The following is a 21,960-nucleotide window of genomic DNA, read 5'->3' on the forward strand; positions in this document are numbered from 1 at the left end:
TGTTATGCTGCCGAAATTTGGTCAAAACAGGTTGTATCTAGCGGGATACAGGTAAAGGATTCCCAGGACTCTACTTTGTAATTTACCCTCTCAAAGTATAAGGAAATACCGAAAGGGGCACCAATTTTGGGACCTACAGGCTGTCGGCGTCTGTTCGGAGCCTTCTAGCTTCCGAGCCGTGTGTGTGCTTAAGTGTTAATTCCAGTAGCAGGTTTCCTTTGCATGTTCTCTCTGTGTGTGTCTAAAGTAAAGAATTGCCGGTGAAAGCCAAAGCCTACAGCCCTACGGGCCGGTTTCAAGGTTCCGCTACCGGGACATCAATCACCTTTTCCTCAAAGAGTGACCCTCGATTGTTTTGGGTAAAGACACAGAGTACAAGAACGCGGGATTACACTATGGCGGACAAAGGGAAGGGTATTATGGAAGAGGGTTCCTCTTCAAAGGGCAGACAGAAAACTGCTATGGTGTTCAAGATTGGCGAGAGCTCACGGCCACGTCAGACTGTACCTCCTGTTGATGTGAATGTCCCACCAATAGTACGACTGGGTAACTTGAGGATAATGCGTTCAGGACTCAGTTAGTTGCCACGGTGAATGTCTTTTCGATACTAGTGCAAAATCCAAGGTTTATGGAGTTCTTGCAAGCGCCACCAGTGCAACAGCAAAATAGACAACCTACACCACGCAAAGAGCTTGTTGAGGCTCAAGCCCAAGTACTTCATGCGACTCAGCAGGATAGGGAACACTCGCATGTGGCGGAGTCAGGGGCTCCAAAACAGGTTCCTCCCGTGCTTGAACAGGTGGTTAGGACGCCTATTCCACAGGTTATGCCAATTCAGCCCGCCACCTTTCAAAGCCCGCATGCTGTCTTGAATGGACAGGGAATTGGTTCCCAGGCAATGCACCCAATTTTTCCACCACCCACGGTACATCCTGGGTATTTCGGGGGTGGATCAGTGTTCCAAAGTATGGCTGGTTATGCGCCTGGAAGTCAGTCGTACATGCCAGGAATAGTGTTTGGGGATATACAAGGCATGATGTCAAACCCCATGTATGGTAGTATCGGCATGCAGCAAGGTTTTCACTACAGCCAGGGCCAGTTTGGGGTGCCACAGGGTCATTTTGGCATGGCTGGTTTTTCTGGACAGCAGCCAGATATCGCACCTCTAACGCAAAATGTTAATGGCCAAGATGTGCCGATCATGCCTACTACAGTGCCCATGTTGCAGACCATTCCTTATGATAGCTTGGGGGCATTGGAAAAGCCGAAAGCTTACAAAGAAGGTGGTGCAGCTGTAAAGTTCAGCACTTTCAGTGGCTTCGAGGATAAAGCAAAGGCTCTCACTTTCCTCCAGCAATTTAATACAGCCTATGCAGGAGGGAATTTTACAAAGGCCTCTAGGTTAGAAAAGCTGCCACTTTCTTAAAGGCGATGCGATTACATGGTGTTAATGCAAGGACAGGCACCCGCCACTTGGGTTTTACTTCAAGCAAATGTTTGCATATGCTTGGTTGTCAAATGAATTTAAAGCCGCCGTCATGACAGATTGGCACCAGCCAACTTCAGCTACATGCAAGTACTTGCTGGAGTACAATCGGAGGTTTTGTAAAGCATTACTCTCAATGACCTCCTACAGATTTGAGCCATTGGCAGAGCAGATAGAGAAATATTGTTGTGGGCTGCCTAGAGGGCTGTGTGATTACTGTACCAAGAACAGAGTGGCTACCCTCACTCAGCTTATGGAAGTTGCTAACACTGGTCTTGCCTTGTTGAAAGGAGAGGACAGTGGGTTTTCGAGCAACGAGAAAGGAGGGCAGCAAATGAAAAATTCAGCGAAGAAATCCTTTGTGAAAAGGGCTCCTGAAGCGTCACAGGGGTCGGAAAAGGCCACCAAAGATAAGGATTCAGCCGGGACTTCTGAAGCGCAGGTAAAGAAACAGAAAAGGAAGCCTTTTGTGCACAAGTTGGTGGAGGAAAAGAAGGTCCTAATGGCTGAAAATGCTTTATATGCGAGCAACCTGGTCACTTTGCTACCAATTGTCCACAAAGGAAAAGACTAGCTGACTCAGATGATAAAGAGGACCAGAAAGGCAAGAAACCTAAACCCACGGCAGGTTTGGTGCCAAACATGGTGGGTGATAGGCCCAGTACAGATGCCAATGAGTTATGTAGGACATGGGGTAAAGTTAGGGATCAAACGGCACTCATCTTCTTTGATCTAGGTGCCAAAGCAAACTTTATCTCACCCGAGTTAGCTATGAAGCTGGTCATCAGAGCTGAAGAGATGGGGTACACAGCACAGGCAGGGTTGGCATGTCCTGGCCACTCAGAGTGTGTCACTCCCATTATTGGAAAGCTACGTCTGCATATTCAGTCGTATGTGGACACAGAAGAGTTCTATGTCATGCCATTGGAAGGGTGCGATGCGCTACTTGGGATTCCGTGGATGTTCAGAGTACATGGTGTGCTGGATGCCTTCGGAAAGACGATCACCCTTCAACATAGGGGCAAAACTCATGTTTTGGATGTAAAGCTCAGAGGGGAGTCTAACTCTATTGTATCTCCTTCTGCTACCACTTCTGTAATAAAGAATCATCTTTCTGTGTACTTGATTTTTGCACCTGATGCCTCAGATAATGATCGATCAAATTTATCTGTGTTAGATAAAGAAAGGTCGGCATTCTTGTGAGAGTTTAGTGACTATTTTTCTGATTCATTACCGTCGCAATTGCCGCCAGAGAGACTTGAGGACCATCGGATAGATTTGGTGCCAGGGTGTAGCCCACCAAATAGACCTCCCTATAGGGTTAGTGCAGCGCAGCAGAAAGAGATTATGGGCCAGGTTGAGGAGTAAGTAGAGAAGAGGCCGATTCAGGCAAGTTCTTCACCCTTTTGCTCCCCAGTACTCCTAGTGCAGAAAAAGGATGGCTCATGGCGCATGTGTATTGATTACCGTGCGTTGAATAAGAATACCATCAAGAATGGTATTCTTATTCGGAAAGACGATCACCCTTCAACATAGGGGCAAAACTCATGTTTTGGATGTAAAGCTCAGAGGGGAGTCTAACTCTATTGTATCTCCTTCTACTACCACTTCTGTAATAAAGAATCATCTTTCTGTGTACTTGATTTTTGCACCTGATGCCTCAGATAATGATCAGTCAAATTTATCTGTGTTAGATAAAGAAAGGTCTGCATTCTTGCGAGAGTTTAGTGACTATTTTTCTGATTCATTACCGTCGCAATTGCCGCCAGAGAGACTTGAGGACCATCGGATAGATTTGGTGCCAGGGTGTAGCCCACCAAATAGACCTCCCTATAGGGTTAGTGCGGCGCAGCAGAAAGAGATTATGGGCCAGGTTGAGGAGTTAGTAGAGAAGAGGCAGATTCAGGCAAGTTCTTCACCCTTTTGCTCCCCAGTACTCCTAGTGCAAAAAAAGGATGGCTCATGGCGCATGTGTATTGATTACCGTGCGTTGAATAAGAATACCATCAAGAATGGGTTTCCTAGAGGGAGCTACAATTTTGAGCAAGATAGACCTTAAGAGTGGGTACCATCAAATTCGTATAAGGCCAGAGGATGTGCACAAAACTGCGTTCAAAACGGCATTTGGTCTTTATGAGTTTCTAGTGATGCCGTTTGGGCTAACAAATGCTCCTGCCACGTTCAACAGAATGATGCACCGGATTTTCTGCTCGCATCAGCAATTTGTTGGGACGTTCTTCGATGACATGATAGTTTATTCGAAGAATGAAGAGGAGCATAGGCGTCACTTGACCATTGTGTTCGAAGAGTTACACAGTCACAGGTTACTTGTCAATCCTAAGAAAAGTGAATTCTTCTTGGAAGAGATCCACTTTCTAGGCCTCAGTCTCAAAGGATGGTGTCAGAATGGATCCTGCAAAGGTCGAAGCTATTAAGACATGGCCAGACTTGAAGACTGTGCACGATGTCAGAAGCTTCTTGGGATTGTCTTCCTACTATAGAAGGTTTATCATAAATTTTGCACAGATAGCATCACCTCTTCACGCTTTGCAAAAGAAAGAGGTCACTTTCAAATGGACCCAAAAAAAGATTTCAGCTTTTAGTCTCTTAAAGGAAAAGTTAACTTCAGATCCAGTAATTGTTTTGCCAGATCTCAGGAAGTCATTTGTTGTCCAGTGTGACGCGAGTGGCAGTAGCATCGGAGCAGTGCTAATGCAAGATGGACGGGTAGTAGCTTATGAAAGCCGAATTTTGCAAGGGCCATAGAAGACTATACAAGTCTATGAGAAAGAGCTCTTGGCCGTGATTCATGCGCTTTCTAGCTGGAAGCACTACCTCTTAGGTGTTGATTTTGTTGTCCAGACAGACCATCAGACCTTGCGATACTTCTTGACACGATCAAAGTTATCCAAAAAGGATATGCGATGGGCAAACATTCTTTCTATGTTCCACTTCCAGATTATGCATGTGGAAGGCAAGAAGAATGTTGTGGTTGATGCATTATCAAGGAAGCCACAAATTTCAGTTGTGTCAATTCCTTATTATCAAGAGTTAGATTAGATGACATGAAGGAACAGTATGCTACTGATGAAGATTTTGCAAGAATCTTTGAACAGTTGCAAGAGGGCAACATCATGAGCACTACCTCCTCAGAGATGGTTTTAGGATGATGCATGGCAGACTTTGTGTCACTAGGCCATTGCGACATAAGGTCATGGAAGAGAGTCATGTCCCACCGTATGCAGGGCATCGTGGTATTGATGCGACAGTTAAAGCGGTAGAGACATTCTTCTATTGGCCTACCTTGAGGAGAGATATGGATGCCTTTGTGCGAGCATGCTTAATTTGCCAAAAGGGCACCAGGGCTGTTACAACCACTGCCGATTCCGCATAAGCCATGGGAAAGCATTGCTATGAACTTTATCTTTGATCTTCCAAGAACGCCAACAGGGAATGACCATTATTTGCAGGTTCAGCAAGCAGGACCATTTTATCCCTGTTAGGAAGAAGATAAAATCTTATCCGATGGCACGCTTGTTCATGTACAATGTGTTTAAGTACCATGGTATGCCACAATCGATTGTCAGTCGTGAACCTCGCATGACTAGTTTGTTTGGAGAGGATTATTTGAGAACATGGGCACTACGCTCAAGTTCTCGTTTTCATTTCATCCACAAACTGATGGACAGTCAGAAGAGGCTAATTCTATTGTCTTAGATTTGTTGAAATGCTATGTGTCAAATAATAAGGGCAAGTGGGAACAGTATTTGCCTATGCTTGAATATGCGTATAATAAATCGGTGCATTTGTCGACTGGCAAAGCACCTTCAAAGATTGTTGAAGGCGGCAAAAAACTTCCTCCCATTTTGTATACAAAGGACAAGATCTTTGAGGCCGATCGATATGTTGAGAACATGGATGAAATGTATAAGAAAATTAAAGTTGCCTTGAAGAAGACTCTGGCAAATCAGAAAAAGGTTGCTGATCGTCACCGTCGTGAATTGTTGTTATCACCTGGTGATTGGGTTCTGTTAAGGTTCGAACAAGCAAGGTTAAAGAAAATGAAGTGCAAGGAACGGTTGTTTCCTAAGCTCAGTATGCGTTACTATGGGCCTTTTCAAGTGCTTGACAAGATCAGCGATGTGGCTTACAGGCTGAAATTGCCTGATGCGTGGAAGATTCATAATGCGTTTCACGTGAGTCTTCTAATACCCTTCGTGGGTGATGTGCACGAAGATATGCCAGATGAGGATCAGCCAAAAGTTGAGGAACTTGATGAGATCATGGTACCTGAGCAAGTTTTGGCACATAAGGACTGAAAAGTTGAAGGACAGGTTGCAAGATGCTATTTGGTGAAGTCCAAGAACTATCCGCCTATGGATGCAAAGTGAATGGAAGAGCATGAACTGTCAAAGTCACCAAATGTATTGCAGTTTTACCTTGAAGCCTTTGGGTTACAACCTACTTATGCCCCAACCCAACGTGTGCAAAGGAGGGGTAATGATACGAATTCAATGTAATAGATGGAAATGACAAAAGTATGAAGGTCTCATTAAGTCATTTGTATCTATGTGTTACGACCTTTCTTGCGGATACATGTGATGATAAAAGAGTGCTAACAACACAAGACCATCAATGGCGTGTATTTATGGTATGCAATCGAGGACGTTTGCGATTTCAAGAGGGGGGTATGTCACGAGGACGTGGCAATTGTTAACTATGTCACGAGGACGTGGCAAATGCTAACCTTAGTTGTTGGTTTCTTTCCCATGATATTTATTTTATTTTTGAGACCCTCTTTTTGAAGTTGCAAATGGTCGGACATTGTCACCAGCCAGTGGCAATTCCATTTTTGTTTATTTTCTCTTTCTTTGGGGAATTTCGTTTGTTTTACCTTTTGGGAACACCCCTCTGGAAATCTAACTGCCCTGCATTGCATAGCCAGTGTGGAACTGTTCAGAGAGAGTCCAGGCATGAGGGCTAAAGAGCACTAAGGTTGGACAAGGACTATGGTTAGCCAAAGTGGGGTCATTGGCCAACCAAAGCGGAATCCTTTGCTACATAGGCTACATTTCAGTTCTGGGTGTGGCTGCAGTGTACAAAGAGGGTCAGATGACCTAGAAGAATGTAATGGCAGAAACTCCTAAATTTTAGGGACTGCTATTTTTGGACGGCAAAATGTCTTCGCGTCATTACGTGCAGTTTGACATGGGGATCATTTTGTTACTCTGTGGCCAAGTCAACAGAGGTTGCAGGTGAGATATTTTTAGACCCGAGGGTCTAAAGCGGGAAAATGTACAAATGAGTGACACTTGGCACTCTGAGGCCAGTTTACTACTTAAAGAGAAGGCAAAAACGTGATTTTCAGGTGTGAGCTCGTTTTTGAGTGCTGTCACAAGTGGGAGAGCTTCAATGGAGTGCTGGCTTACCCTCTATGTACAGTGAGGTGCAGGATGTCATGACCTGCATACCTCTCACTGCTCTCTCTTTCCCCTATTCTTTATGGTTATGCCCCTCTAGTGGGCTCAACAGATTGACCAATTTACAGTTGTGTGGGTTCATGCGCGATTGCCGAGGCAAGAGCCTCTTGCACAGGTACTGGATTAGCTAGCGGCTAATCCCCCGCAGGTACAGGTGAATTCGGAGAGGTTTCACGCCAAAAATCTCGTCCGATTCAAAGGGCAAGTAGCCCTACAGGTGCGGGAGCTCGAGGTCTTGCTACGGATGCGACCAGCACGCAAAACGGAGCCCAAAACAGAGAATTACAGCCTGCTGTGTATTTTTGCAGGTTTAGGGTTTCGGCCCTAAACGGACCCTAATACCCCCAGGAGGTTCGGGGACACAAGGGGACCACTGTACAAGTGATATGGCGCATTTTCGGGGCAGAAAACAGAGAATTCAGCATGCTGCAGATTCTCCCCAAGTTTTGTTAAGGGTCAGAATGCGTCGGGAAAGTCATCCAATGCATGGGAATACTGACTGTGAAGGGTCCTAGTACAGTTATGCTGCCGAAATCGGGCCAGAACAGTTGAAATTCAGCCAAGGTTGTGTGTAACCGGCCTGTTCAATCCAAAAAGGGCATTAGACTTTACTTTAAACCTTGATTTAGCTTTCACCCATTATTAGTCGTCTATTATACCTGCGCTATAGTGACACAAGAGAGGGGAATGGGATACAGATGCTAGATTGCACCTGTATGAGTAGACCGACAACAGATTGGCCCCTAACTTAGGCGCCCCTTTCGGTATTTCTTTATTGTTCAAAAGAGGGAATATACGTTGTGGTTCTTTCCAAGCTGCCCCGCACAACCTTGGCTGAATTTTGACTGTTCTGGCTTTATTTCGGCAACATAACTGTACTAGAACCCTTCACAGTCAGTATTCCCACGCATAGGCCGACTTTCCCGACGCATACGGGCACTTTGCAAAACCTGGCGAGAATCTGCAGCACGCTGAATTCTCTGTTTTCAGCCCCGAAAATGCGCTAGACAGCGGTCCCCTTGCGTCCCCGAACCTCCTGGGGATATTAGGGTCCGTTTAGGGCCAAAACCCTAAACCTGCAAAAATACACAGCAGGCTGTAATTCACTGTTTCGGACTCCGTTTCGCGTGCCGGTCGCATCCATAGCAAGTCCTCGAGCTCCCGCACCTGTAGAGCTACTTGCCCTTTGAATCGGACGAGATTTCTAACGTGAAACCTCTCCGAATTCACCTGTACCTGCGGGGGGATTTAGGCGCTCGCTAATCCAGTACCTGTGCAAGAGGCTCTTGCCTCGGCAATCGCACATGAACCCACACAACTGTACATTGGTCAAATGAAGAGCCCACTAGTGAGGCATAACATACTACCAAAGGGGAGAAAGAGGGCAGTGCGTAACGTGCAGGGCATCACTCCTGGCACCGCACTGTGCATAAGAGGGAAAGCAAGCACTCCATAGCTCTTAACCTGTGACAAATTCTGCAAAAACAGCCCCTTTCCCCTTTAAATTCAGCGCCCCCTTCTCTTGCATGAGGAAAGTGCACAGAATTGTGCCACTTGGCACATTTACAAGCATTTTCCCGTTTCGGGGTTGCCGCCTAAAAGTCTCCCAACCGGTTGCCCAATTGACTTCACGGCAGAGTAAGAAAATGTTCCCCTTGTCATTCCGGAGGTAATGACGCCAACACATTTTCAGGTCCCAAAATAGCAGTTCCCTAAATTTTAGGAGATGCTGCCATTGTATCTTTCTAGGTCATCCGACCCTCTTTGTACACTGCGGCCACATCCATAACTAAAATGTAGCCTCTGTAGCAAAGGATTCCACTTTGGCTAGTCAATGACCCCACTTGGCTAACCATAGTCCTTGTCCAACCTCAGTGCTCTCTTGGCCTCAGGCCTGGACTCCCTCTGGACAGTTCCACACTAGCTATGCAATGCAGGGCATTTAGATTTCTCGAGGGGTGTTTCCAAAAAGTGAAAGTAAATAGATAATAAGAAAGAAATCAACAAAAAGGATAGATAGTAGTCACACGCTGGTGACATACCCCCCTCTTGAAATCTCAAACGTCCTCGTTTGCATCTATGTCGTACATGCTCACGGTCAACACTGATGTATTCAACACCTGTCGACACATGTACGACACATACATGCTCATTGTCAACCCTGGTGTATTCAACACCTCGTCGACTCATGTATTGCCTGCGTGTGAACCCTGTCCCAATGACATAGTGGTAGCTGCGCACTCTGCCATTGCTTTGAGTCACTAACTTTCCAATGACAAAATGGTAGCTGCACATTTTGCCACTGTCTTATAGTACACGTTGGATCCCGTAACACTTTCAAGCATACCCAAACCGACAGTTTAAGAATGCAGTTACACATGTACTCTTTAATAGAAGCAATTACTGTATCCTTGACAAACTGACAAGAAATACTCACTTCTATAGCACTAACCAAACTTTTGGACATTCCATAAGAGCAATTGCCAAACTGACAATCTGTACAACTGTAACATTCATGTAACATGTATTTCATTTGAGCTCACTTTAAATACCATGTACATCATTTGTTTCAGGAGCCATTGTCACACTGACAATCCATGTAGCTCTGAAACTCAAGGGGTCAAGGTAGGTTGCAAACCGAAGGCTTCAAGGTAAAGTGATAACACAGTTGGTGATTCTGCAAGTTCACCTTCTTCCATCCACTTAGCATCCATTGGTGGATAGTTTCTGAACTTTACTAAGTAACGCCTAGCAACCTTGCCTTTCACTTTCCTTTCTTTGTGCCAAAATATGTTCAGGGACCAAGATCTCGTCAAGTTCCTCGACTTCCGGCTGATCTTCAACTGGCATATCTTCTGGCACCTCACCCACATAGGGTCTGAGAAGACTCACATGAAACGCATTGTGAATCTTCCAACTGTCAACCAATTTCAACCTATATGCAACATCACTGATTATGTCGCACACTCGAAAAGGCCCATAGTAACGCATGCTGAGCTTTGGAAACAGTCTTTCCTTGCCCTTCATCTTCTTTAACCTTGCCTTTTCAAAGCGTAAAAGCACCCAATCACCAAGTGAATATACCACTTCACGACGGTGACGATCAGCTGCTTTCTTTTGCTTTGCTTGAGTCTTTTCTAAGGCCACTTTGACCTTCTTATACATTTCATCCATGTCCTGAACATACTTATCTGCTTCAAATATCTTGTCCTTTGTATGCAGTATGAGAGGAACTTTCTTGCCACCTTCAACTATCTCAAAGGGTGCCTTGCCAGTTGATGAATGCACTGTATTATTGTATGCATACTCCACCAATGGCAAATACTGCTCCCACTTTCCTTTATGCTCTGACACATAACACTTCAGCAGATCTAGGACAGTAGAATTTGCCTCTTCTCACTGCCCATCTGTTTGAGGATGAAATGACGAAGAGAATTTGAGCGTGGTGCCCATATTCTCAAACAAGACTCTCCAGAACAAACTTGTCATGCGTGGATCACGGTCGCTAACAATCGACTGTGGCATGCCATGATACTTGAAAATATTGCTCATAAACAAGCATGCTATCTGATCTGGCTTTATCTTCTTCCTGACAGGAATAAAATGAGTCTGTTTGCTGAATCTGCAAATAATGGTCCAAATACCATCGTTTCCTGTCTTCGTTCTCGGAAGATCAAAGATAAAATCCATAGCAATACTTTCCCATGGTTTATCTGGAATAGGTAGTGGTTGCAATAACCATGGTGTCTTTTGCCTGTCAAACTTGACCTTTTGGCATATTAGGCATTCTCGCACAAAGGCATCCACATCTCTTCTCAATGTAGGCCAGTAGAAGAATGTCTCAACCGCTTTAACTGTAGCATCGATACCACGAAGCACTGCATACGGTGGGACATGATTCTCTTCCATAACTTTGCGTCGCAATGGCTTTGTGACACACAATTTGCCATGCATCATCATGAACCCATCTTTAAGAAGATAGTGTTCATGACATTGTCCATCCAGCAGTAGCCACAGCAATAGCCAACTGGGTCCTGAATATATCATCATTTGTCTGTGGTGGTCTTGAGGACTCACCCACTTCATGTGCCTGTTGACCCTGTGAAGAGGAAACCTCTTCAGTCACATCATCTGGTCTGTCAGCCATAATTGCAATTTCCTGTGTCTGGTCTATGATCCCCTGTGTCTTCAAGCCTAAACTGACCAAGGCTCACTTCTATGGGAAAAAGTGATTTAATCGCGTCGATGGAACCATGTAACCGGCCTGTTCAATCCAAAAAGGGCGGTAGACTTTACTTTAAACCTTGATTTAGATTTCACCCATTATTAGTCGTCTATTATACCTGCGCTATAGTGACACAAGAGAGGGAAATGGGATACAGATGCTAGATTGCACCTGTATGAGTAGATCGACACCAGATTGGCCCCTAACTTAGGTGGCCCTTTCGGTATTTCTTTATTGTTCAAAAGAGGGAATATACGTTGTGGTTCTTTCCAAGCTGCCCCGCACAACCTTGGCTGAATTTTGACTGTTCTGGCTTGATTTCGGCAACATAACTGTACTAGAACCCTTCACAGTCAGTATTCCCACGCATTGGCCGACTTTCCCGACGCATACAGGCACTTTGCAAAACCTGGCGAGAATCTGCAGCACGCTGAATTCTCTGTTTTCAGCCCCGAAAATGCGCTAGACAGCGGTCCCCTTGCGTCCCCGAACCTCCTGGGGATATTAGGGTCCGTTTAGGGCCAAAACCCTAAACCTGCAAAAATACACAGCAGGCTGTAATTCACTGTTTTGGGCTCCGTTTCGCGTGCCGGTCGCATCCATAGCAAGTCCTCGAGCTCCTGCACCTGTAGAGCTACTTGCCCTTTGAATCGGACGAGATTTCTAACGTGAAACCTCTCCGAATTCACATGTACCTGCGCGGGGAATTAGGCGCTCGCTAATCCAGTACCTGTGCAAGAGGATCTTGCCTCGGCAATCGCGCATGAACCCACACAACTGTACATTGGTCAAATGAAGAGCCCACTAGTGAGGCATAACATACTGCCAAAGGGGAGAAAGAGGGCAGTGCGTAACGTGCAGGGCATCACTCTTGGCACCGCACTGTGCATAAGAGGGAAAGCAAGCACTCCATAGCTCTTAACTTGTGACAAATTCTGCAAAAACAGCCCCTTTCCCCTTCAAATTCAGCACCCCCTTCTCTTGCATGAGGAAAGTGCACAGAATTGTGCCACTTGGCACATTTACAAGCATTTTCCCGTTTCGGGGTTGCCGCCTAAAAATCTCCCAACCGGTTGCCCAATTGACTTCACGGCAGAGTAAGAAAATGTTCCCCTTGTCATTCCGGAGGTAATGACGCCAACACATTTTCAGGTCCCAAAATAGCAGTTCCCTAAATTTTAGGATCTTTCTAGGTCATCCGACCCTCTTTGTACACCGCGGCCACATCCAAAACTAAAATGTAGCCTCTGTAGCAAAGGATTCCACTTTGGCTAGTCAATGACCCCAGTTGGCTAACCATAGTCCTTGTCCAACCTTAGTGCTCTCTTGCCCTCAGGCCTGGACTCCCTCTGGACAATTCCACACTAGCTATGCAATGCAGGGCAGTTAGATTTCACGAGGGGTGTTTCCAAAAAGTGAAAGTAAATAGATAATAAGAAAGAAATCAACAAAAAGGATAGATAGTAGTCACACGCTGGTGACATTGTGCGGGGCAACTTGTAGGGAACCACAGCTTTTATTCCCTCTTTTAAAGAATAAAGAAATACCGAAAGGGGCGCCTATTTAGGGGCCAATCTAGTGTCTGACTCGCATACAGATGCATTCTAGCATCTGTATCCCATTCCCCTCTCTTGTGTCATTATAGCACAGGTAGAATAGACGACTAATAATGGGTGAAAGCTAAATCAAAGTTTGAAGTAAAGTCTGTCGCCCTTTTTGAAGTTAACAGGCCGGTTACAGACATTGTATGGCCAATGTGAACGGTAGTTTCACCCGCAGACGGGAAGTTGGTCGGCACTGGAATTCGTATAGTAAGAGGATGTCTAGGCTCAGTGCAAGGTCATGTAGGTCCCCCCGTCGCACTTAGCAAGTTGGTGGATACTAGGAAGTGAACTCAATAAAGGCATGTAGTCAAGGTGGGATCACCAACAGAAAGTATCCGACAGTTGGGCCACATTGCACTTTTGGATGCGGTCCCAATGAGGATAGATGGTCAGATGACCGATGGGAGCCAACGGAAGCATCTTCTAAAAATTAAAGAACTGCTATTTTGGGCCGTGAAATGTGTTCGCGTCATTACGTTCGGTATGACCAAGGGAACACTTTACAACTCTGCCGCAAAGTCAATTGGGCAACCAGTCGGGAGACTTTTAGGCGGCAACCCCGAAACAGGCAAATGCTTGTAAATGTGCCAAGTGGCACTTTCTTGTGTACTTGCCTCATGCAAAAAAATGGGCGTTGAATTTTTAGCTAGGAGAGGCCTCATTTTGCAACTGCACAGGTTAAGAGCTATGGAGTGCTTTCTTTCCACTCTATGTATAGTGTGGTGCTAGGAGTGATGCCCTGCGCACTACACACTGCTCTCTCTCCCCTACGTGCAATTATGTGATGCCCCACAAGAGGGCTCTTCATTTGACTGTTGTACAGCTGTGTGGTTTCATGCTTTTGTGCTGAGGCAAGAGCCTCCTCGAGCAGGAACAGGGGTAGCTAATTGCTACTCCAAAGCAGGCACTGGTGAGGGTCATAACCTCACCGTACAGGTGCGTTTTCGACGTTGCATATGCGCTGTAAATTGACTGTTTTTCAGACATACGGACGCGAGAACCATTGGGAACATTGCCCCACTGACAGAGGACAGTTCGGGGACTGTTTAGGGCTGAAAACAGGGCAAAAACCAGTAAATACAGTGTGCTGAATTTACGGCAATCAGAGGGTTTATGCCAATGGAAGTGAGTTCCAACATCGGAATTGGTTTCGCGCAAGTTTTGGGGCTGTTATGCTGCCGAAATTTGGCCAAAACAGGTCGTATCTAGCGGGATACAGGTAAAGGATTCCCGGGACTCTACTTTTTAATTTACCCTCTCAAAGTATAAAGAACTATCGAAAGGGCTGCCAATTTTGGGGCCTACAGGTTGTCGGCGTCTGCTCAGAGCATTCTAGCTTCCGAGCCGTGTGTGTGCTTAAGTGTTAATTCCCGTCGCAGGTTTCCTTTGCACGTTCTCTCTGTGTGTGTCTAAAGTAAAAAAATTTAGGTGAAAGCCAAAGCCTACCGTCCTACGGGCCGGTTTCAACACCCGGCAGGGACGTAGCCATTACACCTGTCATTGGCAAACTTCGGTTGCATTGTCAGGGTATTTGGGGCATGATGCCAGGTGCTTCTCTCGGGTTTTTGCAGCCTTGAGTCCGAAGGCGGTGGGACTTGCACAGGTTGAAGGCCGGGTTAAAGGCTTTCAGGTGGATGTTACGGCTCGACCATCGGACATTGAGCAAGGAACGTGGTCTGAGGTAGTTGGGTAAAAAAAGAGGGCTTCTTTTGAAATTTTTATGGGGAACTTCTGGAATTTTTTGGAGCCCAAGGAGGCTGGGGCATCCAGGCAGCCCCACATGGCGCTCGCTTTAGCCCACATGTGAGCCCCGGGGACGAGTGCGTATTATGTGGGTGGTTGTCCCTTCATTGTGCAACGCAGTGGAGTTGGAGCTCCTCAAGGCCTTGGCCATGGGGGCGGAGCCTGCAGGGGCGTTGCTAAGCGGCTCTGGGCGTGCGAGGCGGCTTGTGGCGACACTTGTGTTGCTGGTCTTGGATGGCGGTTGCCGACGGCCATAATCCGCAGTGATGACGTGGCAGCCCTACCTATGGGTGGTTTCCCACGCGGCTCTCTGAGCCCCCAAAATTTTGAAGGCAAAATGAGGAAGGCACTACCGTTCATCCTCGAGAGCTCAAGTGTGATGAAGTGAGAGGGAGTGCGAAGGAAATAGGCCAAGGGAGTTCAAACCTTGCAAAAATTGTCAAATAAGGCCTCCTAAAGGCCCAATCAAAATTGAAGTTGCTAAAAAGGGTGGGGACCCTCTATAAAACCCCCTTTTTACTAATTTTAAAGAGCTTTTTTCCAAGTTTTGGATTGTGTGTCTTGAGAAAGCAGAGTGAGCCCTTGGGGCTATTTGTTCTGGTGTGAGCTCGTCGATGAGCGATGTTATGGTTGTAAGTGCGTTGTGTTGAGCAATTGGAAGCCGTTCCCCTTGTTCCCAGTGTTGTTTCCCCCTCTCCCTCTCTTTTCCCTTGCTCTTTGCGTGCGTGTAAGTGTGTGTCCGCCGCAGGCCGCTTTGTGGTGCAAAGGGAGTGAAAATTGAGATGCGGTGTGCGTTGGGTGTGTTGAAACGAGCATTGGCAATGTGTGTGAGTTTAATGACGGTCTTGCTAGCGTGTGCATTGAGAGGTGTGCAGGTAGTGGCTTGTTAGCATCTTTTGAAGGTGTTTCTGAGAGGATAGGGGTGTTGTGAATGCCCTGAGCTATAGAGAGGCATGTGTTTGTGTTTCGGGTGTGTTCCCTATTCCCCCTCTACATCTTCTGGTGCCCCCACAGAAGAGCACACTAATTGCTCTCAGTTAGATGAGAAAGCACAGGTTTTTGCTTTGGCATGGACATGGCGTCTCGAAGCTATGGGCCAATTTTCACAAGTGAAGAGAGTCTTGACGAGTGAATTGCAGATTTGAGCTATATGTGCTGTCTCACTGTGTATGCCGAAGAAAGTCAACAAGATGCAGGCATTTCCGTTGGTGATGCGCGGTAAGCGAAAGTATGGTATAAAGCTTTGAAAGCACAGGTGTTTGCTTTGGTGGACATGGCGTCTGAAGCTATGGGCCAATTTTCACAGGTGAAGAGAGTCTTGATGAGTGAATTGCAGATTTGGAGTTGTACATACTATCACTACATATGCCAAACGAAGTCAACAAGATATAGACATTCCCTTTGGTGATACGCGGTAAGCGAAAGTATGGTATAAAGCTTTGGAAGATGAGACGAGGCATGCTTGGCCGGCTCTATGGGCATGTTTTCTACATGATTTTCGCAAAGAGGTGTCTCCAGTCGAGATGGATGCCAAACTAAAGGCACTCAAGCAAGATGTAAGTGAAGAATTCAGTTTGTTTTTGGATCATTTTGAAGCATGTTGGGCAAAGCCATACAGTTGGCTAATGGCGACTACTTCAAACTAGACAAATTCTTGGCATGCCTACAATTTAAAGTGAGAGAAAAGGTGGACTTTAAAAGCCCAAATAATTATAATGGTGCAGTGGCGAGTGCAAAGGCCAAGAGCAGAAAGACAAAAAAGAAGATTGAGCAAGGCGTGTCTGGCTATGAAGCAATGGTTCCTACCCAACCTTAGGGTCCAAGAGAGGTTGTTCATGAGGAGAATCATAGAAACCTAGGTGTAGCGGTTGTTCCACAAAATTGGGTGCGAACGGTACAGGATTTATCCGAGCAAATGCAAGAATTGCAGTTTTGTGTGATGGATAGAGGGAAACCAATAGGAGCAAGAGGCAGGGCAAGGCCATTATCGAGCAGGTGTTACAATTGTGGAGAAGGACATTATGCGCCGAATTGCCCCCAACCACCGAGAGAGAGGTGGTATCTATCCATTGTTTGACAGAGGAAGGGGTCAAGCACAATTTCTAGCCTGCTTGGGTAGAGTACAGAATCGTAAGTTGTTGGACCTAGATATCATACATTGGAGGTGTTGGAATTAGCGTTGCAGGAAAACACACAAAGCTTGGAGAAGACGAAGAAAGCTCAAGGCACACAACAGAGAGTATATTACTTCGTGTGCAATGGATAGATAAGTTAGCCCTAGAGTGATGGGTGTATATACAATGCAAGGAGGAAGAAACCTCCTAGTGAGGGGAAAATTGGCTCGGCAGTCCTAAGTGTGTTCACACACATCACTACCACATGTATATGGTAACAAATCCCCCCTGGGAGTGATGCGGTGAATGAGAGCTGGCACATAGAGTAAAGGGAAGTGCCCACTGCCATGCCCTGAGAACATGATCAGTCCACAAACGGGAGTAAGCCCAAAGCTTTGCGAAAAGCTTCGAACTTCTCACAAGACAATGCCTTTGTGAAAAGATCTGCAAGGTTGTCCTGTGTTGGCACATAAGCCAAGTTGATCTCTCCTAATGAGAGCCTCTCCCTAACATAGTGGTAATGCACCTCAATGTGCTTTGTGCGAGCATGAAAAAATGGGTTCCTCGCAGCTGCTAATGCGCTCTGACTCTCAGTGTAGATAGTGTTGGCAATGTCCTATCCAACACCCATATCAGCCATAAGGCGTCTGAGCCATACACACTCAACCGTAGCTGTGAAGAATGTCCTGTACTCAGCCTCATAACTGGAAGTGACCACAATAGGTTGCTTCTTGCTCAACCATGATATGCATGAGCTGCCAAGCATGAAACAAAAACCACATCTGGACACTCGTGTGTCAAAACAACCAGCCCAATCTGAATGGGCAACAATGATCCCCCCTTGGAATGAAACAAGCCAAGATGTAAAGTGCCACTCAAGTAGCGAAAAATCCTCTTGACAACTTGTCAATGCTTAGACCCTAGGCTATGCATAAATCTACTGACCTATGAGATTGCAAACTGAATATCCGGCCTCGTGTTGCATACATAAATGAGGCAACCAACAGCAGTTTGGTAAAGAGTGACATCAATACGATCACCAGCATCATGAAGACTCAACTTCAAACCTGTTTCCATGGGAGTGGCAATAGGTTTGCAATCCTCAAGACCAAACTTATATAGCAATGTCTCTATGTAACTTTTCTGACACAGCGGCGACATCCTCCGTTTGAGTTAGTAGAGTCTCCATTAACGTATTGCATTTGTGTACATTCCAATAACGCAATCAAAAGAAAATACCATATCGGCAACAGTGTGGGGGCCCTTGAGAGAGTTGATTGGGACCCCATTGAGTCTCTCTCTCTCTCTCTCTCTCTCTCTCTCTCTCTCTCTCCACAAAGAAATAAAAGGAACCATCATTCGTGCTAAGCAGCACACATTAAAGCAAAGAAAGAAGTATAAGATTTATGGAAGTGTAAAGTCCATATCTTCACCATTTCAATTCCGCTGCACCTGACAACTGACAAGTTGACAGTATTCTAGGGTAATGAGTTTATCAAAAATGTACATTGAAATTGGAAGAACTTGTTACATGTTCTCCCTTATGTGTGCATGTTTGAGTATGTGTCAAAAAGATAATATGCTCGCATAATAGGTGATGTGAATATAATAGTAACAAGATTTAGTAGATCAAGACATTCGTGAAAAGATCAACGCAGTTTGGATACGATTGCTAAATAATAATCATAATTTGAATCTAAGATCTCAATGGGAATAATGATGTGAATGTGATGATGATTGTTCAATGACTGGTGTCTTTGTGCAAGTGTTGGATGTATGTAGTCTAATACAATGTGTGCATAGAATCAATGTCTATCGAGCTAGTTTTTGTCCTTTGTCTGTCTTGCAAGCATAATCGAGGGTGACTACCCTCTTTCGGGGGAAGGGGGATAATGTCGCAGTTGTGATGACATGGCATGTACTTACTAATTGAGCAAGAAGAGAAGAGGTCGGACCAAAAATTTACGAAGTTGATAACGTGTAACTGCTACTCGTAAAACGCACCGTGATTTGCGGACTGTCACATGGCAATCTATGCAACAACCTATAGGCAATTGTGCATGAGCTTTTTGGTCCTTGTGTTAAGACGATGAAAAGCAAATTGGGACACCCACTTTAGGGGCCCCTTGTAACCTATGTAAGTCTCTCACGAGGGTGGCTCTAGCAGATCGACTTGGAAGCAAATTGCAGAGCTTACCTCCCAACAGTTATACACTATCATCATTAATAAAGAAAGAAGTACCGAGAGAAGCACCAGACTTTGGGGCCGATGCATTTGGAAGTGGAACTCACACTCTCTCTCTCTCTCTCTCTCTCTCTCTCTCTCTCTCTCTCTCTCTCTCTCTCTCTCTCTCTCTCTCTCTCTCTCTCTCTCTCTCTCTATATATATATATATATATATATATATATATATATATATATATATATATATATATATATATATATATATATATATATATATATGTATGTATGTATGTATGTATGTATGTATGTATATATATACACTATGATCATTAATAAAGAAAGAAGTACCGAGAGGAGCACCAGACTTTGGGGCCGGTGCATTTGGAAGCGGAACTCCACCACTTCGTCTCTCTCTCTCTCTCTCTCTCTCTATATATATATATATATATATATATATATATATATATATATGTGTGTGTGTGTGTGTGTGTGTGTGTGTGTGTGTGTGCGCGCGCGCGTGTGAGAGAGAGAGAGATATGCTTCACTTTGTTGCAATTTCTATTCATGTATTGCTATTGATTTCTCGCTTGGGTGTCCAAGCCTATTACACTACTCGAGCCATCCTGCTCCAAAGTCCAGTTCACAATGCCAGAAGCCAATATACACATCTTGTGCCCGATTATCACAAAGATGTACAAACTTTGACTGTCTACCACACCATCCTTCAAAGACTAAACAAGTCCTCTAATCTCTGTCAAGGAAGTAGAAGCCACCGCCCGAGCTTGAAGCTGTGAAAGAAATCTGACAAGAGTGCTATCAACCTACACGTCTTAGTGAGTCCCTGATGAAAGTGAGATAGGTGAACCGAGTGTGTGAAGGCCAGAACAAGTGCAATAGCAGCCGCCTCACAAGATACCAAGTAAAAATCAGACTTCTTCGAGCAATTCATCCGTATATGCCCCCATTCTCCACACTTATGACACATCACCTCCTCCTTGGATCTCTCACCAATACCATATGAATCATTCTTTTGTGCCTTCTGCTTTTGCTTTTGAGTTTACATAGCCTTGGAAATAGTTTCTAAGCCTTCAAATCTATTTTAATACTACTACAACGCTACGATGATGAAGCACACTTTCCAACAACTTGGTTCAAGGTTCCAGGTGATTTTTCCAAAAAACATAAATGTCAAGCTCAACTTAAACCCCAAAACACCCGAAAACACGAAACATAGTAACCCTTTTCCACAGACTCGCCTAGTTAGAAAACCCAAATGCTTTGAATGGGAAAATACCTCAAGCTCTCATAAAAAAGTCTGTTTGCTGGAGCGGTAGAAGAAGCGCAGGCCCTCTGCCTTTGCAACTGTCTTCACAGCCGCACTTTGGTGGCCACCATCTCCACAGGCATTTGTCCTTTGCATCTGAGCCCTAATGAAAGATGCTTGTCCAACTTGCAACTCACGTGCTACCAAGTATAGAAATATCCTGTCTGTGGTTCGGTTGTGTGGCTGCCTTCTTGCTGTCTGTGGCACCTATGACAAGAGTCACAAAAAATTCTTGCCTCCTCCATGCACAGAGCTCCTGTTAGTTCCACTCCAAATGGCAAATTATCAGCACCTCGTCACCAGCTATCTAACAACCATGATCAAGATCTTAACCTCCCTTCCACTAATTATTTCGCCCGCCTAATGCATTTCGTTTTCTGCCCATCCTTCAGCCTGCTACCAACAAAGAGGTCACCTTCACAAGGCGATTGGAGACGGTGCCTTTCACTCCAATAAAAGACAATAAAAGAGACAGAGAGGAGGAGAAGAAGAAGATTGTTTTAACGCCGTAGGAAACTAGGGTAAAGGGGCCAAAAGAGTGCCACCTAAGGAGTGAAGGGTGGGAAATTTCAAAAATTTTGCGGACTTGGGGTATTGGCCAGGGTCGCTAGGTGTCATTCTACATGTGAATGTATGCTGGTGGCTTTTTTTTTTAGGGTAGGTGGGATAAATTAAGGTTTTTTGAATTCATGTGTTAAAAAAAGGGGTTGCATGAGGTGATAATAGTCCGCATGGGAAGTGTCGAAAGGTGGTGACTAGTCAGTGTGATAATTGCCCAATACAAGGCGGGGGGCTACCACTCGTTTTCCATTGGAAACCCCATGAAGAACCAATGGCGTGCCCCCATCTGGATGCCGCTTATCCCACTCGGCTGTGTTATTGCAGGGAAGCACGAGGGGACTGTGTACACTGGAAGGTGGTACACGAGGGGACTGTGTACACCCCCCCCCAACAAAGTGCGTGCGTGGGCTTGTTGCTTGTATCGACTGTTGGACTCTCCTCATGTACTCAAGCTCTCCATTACCTGTGAGTCTCTCTTGCAGCGCTTACTAGCTGGGTGGTGTGTATCGGTAAGCCAATATGGTTTCTTCTCTGAAAGTGGTATTGCTTGCATACGCCTTTGATGCAGGGTTGTTTTTCGGAAGTGTGGCCACGACTCAATATCATTGAAGAGATAACCAACTCGTGATCAAGAGAGAGCTCTCCTACACCAGTCCAAATACTCCCTACAACGTTAATTATAAGCTTTTGCTAGCTTGAACGGAACCTGCCCACAGTTTACGTGTTCTACTTAACTACTGCTCTCGCTGCTGCCATTAATGTAATGTACAGGTTGGGGCAGGCATTTGAAAACAAGGCCTTGCCTTTTGCAGTTTCCAAAGACACAGCTAAGGGCGTTGACGCTGATTGGGAGCGGTTTGTTTTCAATAAGAATGCCCCATTAGATGATGATGCCAAGCTTGACTATTTTGGAGATTTCTCCTCTCAATTCTTATCCTTAGTTCAACTTTCTTTTGTCTTAGTATTTTCCAAAAGTTCTGAGTTGACTTCCATCTTCTCATATATTTGCATTTGACATTTTATTAGACGGCACCGGAGCTCGAGATGATACTGGCTTCCTTCAAAATACTGGTAGCACTTTTTTGTCCATAAATACTAGTCAAGTGAGTGAATGTTGATCATGGAATTGTCTGTGAGTTGCCAAAATGGATGCAATGTATTATTCTGTCATTTTGAGTGATGTAGGCAAAGAGAGAGGCACAACTACAAGCTGCTCATGATGCATGTGAGAGCGTAGAG

At 45.2% G+C, this 21,960-nt stretch overlaps 1 long non-coding RNA gene across 1 annotated transcript in view; it reads right to left on the reverse strand.

The window, feature by feature from the left end:
- LOC147429909 (uncharacterized) overlaps window positions 1-20,714 on the reverse strand; it is a 49,760-nt gene extending 29,046 nt beyond the window's left edge. Inside the window, exon 1 of the long non-coding RNA XR_015185910.1 lies at window positions 20,131-20,714. This is a non-coding gene — a long non-coding RNA (uncharacterized LOC147429909). The remainder of the gene's footprint in view (window positions 1-20,130) is intronic.
- Window positions 20,715-21,960: the final 1,246 nt, after the last annotated feature.

This window comes from Adiantum capillus-veneris, chromosome 22 (genome assembly GCF_014529385.1).
Source record: "Adiantum capillus-veneris isolate H3 chromosome 22, ASM1452938v2, whole genome shotgun sequence".
NCBI classification, from domain to species: Eukaryota; Viridiplantae; Streptophyta; class Polypodiopsida; order Polypodiales; family Pteridaceae; genus Adiantum; species Adiantum capillus-veneris.